This window comes from Tiliqua scincoides, chromosome 4 (genome assembly GCF_035046505.1).
Source record: "Tiliqua scincoides isolate rTilSci1 chromosome 4, rTilSci1.hap2, whole genome shotgun sequence".
Taxonomy (NCBI): domain Eukaryota; kingdom Metazoa; phylum Chordata; class Lepidosauria; order Squamata; family Scincidae; genus Tiliqua; species Tiliqua scincoides.
In genome coordinates this window covers 9319790-9321391 of record NC_089824.1, presented here as the reverse complement: position 1 = coordinate 9321391, position 1602 = coordinate 9319790, and the positions used below count along the sequence as shown (strand labels likewise).

At 49.4% G+C, this 1602-nt stretch overlaps 1 pseudogene; it reads right to left on the bottom strand.

Moving 5' to 3' along the window:
* Positions 1-1282: 1282 nt before the first annotated feature.
* On the bottom strand, positions 1283-1399 carry LOC136649858 (5S ribosomal RNA; annotated as a pseudogene).
* Between the last annotated feature and the right edge of the window lie 203 nt (positions 1400-1602).

Below are 1602 nucleotides of genomic sequence, written 5' to 3'. Positions count from 1 at the left end.
AGCTGCTGTATTGATCTTGGCCTAACACATGAGACATCCTACAGCAAAGGGAGCCCTGGGCTGAAAAGAGGAGAGCAGTTTAATTGGAATGGCTACAGGATCATGATTTGCAGGAGACCGAATGAGAAAATTCACGAGAGGGCTGTTCCTTGTAGCCTTCTTTTCCATCCAGTCTTGCCAGCAATCTGGATGGTCACCCATTGACTCCTGCTGCTCATCCACATGTATGTATGTATGTATGTATGTATGTATGTATGTCTCTCAAAGGGCTGTTCAGATCCTCTCTGCCATGTGTAGAATAAAGTGTGGAGGGTGAAGCAGGGCTGTGGCTGTGTATTTGATGCAGTGTCAGAAAGGGCGCCTGCACATACCATAGGCTCTTCTCAACAGTGGGGATCGTGCTCAGCTGGAGTTCACAAACATTGGCATGGAGATCTGGTGCATGTGGAGCTCTGCTGGCATAAGAAGTGGTGTAGCTAAAGGGGGTGCAAAGCACTCAGTTTTGCAGGCACCATGCAAGAGGTTCGTCCTCCTCCCCTTTGGAGTCATTCTCGGTGCTGGGAGCGGAATGGAGGTGTATGCCCAGAAGACCTCCCTGGAACACTCCCAGAAGGCATTTGCCTCTGTTTTGCTCCCACCACCGAGAATGACTCCAAAGGGAAGGGGCCACTATGCAGCACATTCAGGTGCAATCTTGTCTGATCTTGGAGCTAAGCAGGGTCAGGCCTGGTTAGTACTTGGATGGGAGACCGCCTGGGAATACCGAGTGCTGTAGGCTTATACCATAGTCTTCCGAGACTGAAGGTTGCTAACCATAACCAAAACTTAGTGCTTTGCACCCCTTTTAGTTATGCTACTGGGCATAGGTGTGCCTTTCTGGCATTCCACTGAATGCATAGAGTTTGGGATTCAAATCTCCCTCAGCCATGAAGCTTCCTGGGTGACCTTGGGCCAGTCACTTTCTCTCAGCCTCACCTACCTCACAGGGCTGTTGTGAGGACAAAAGGAGGGGAGCAGCTGTGTACACTGTCCTGAGCTCTTTGGAGGAAGGGCAGTATTTAAAAAAATGTGAAAATAAGAACCCCCCACCCCCACCCCATCATTAAGGAATCTAACCTTGATTCACCTGGACTTGGGAGGGACCAGGACACGCTCACATCCTCCTGAGTGCACACAGCTTTCAATATGTGTGGCTGGTCCGGTGATAGAAGTATTATGCAAACCAGTCTTTTTTTTTCAATGGTTGGGTTGGCAACCTTCAGTCTCGAAAGACTATGGTATAAGCCTACAGCACCCGGTATTCCCTGGCGGTCTCCCATCCAAGTACTAACCAGGCCTGACCCTGCTTAGCTTCCAAGATCAGATGAGATCGGGCATGTGCAGGGTAACAGTTGCTGCTTTTTTCAATAAATAAAATAGTTTAGACCTGATATATAAAAGTAGGTGCCCAGTGAGTCACAGAGCCATCAAGCCCCTGCTCCAGGTAGCCACCCCCCTAATTGCTGAAGGTGATCAGGCCCAAGGTTGATGACAAATGTATGCACTGGTTCACAACAGAGAGGATGGTCTTCCACCAATGGGAAGAGGTGGGAGAAATGGTGA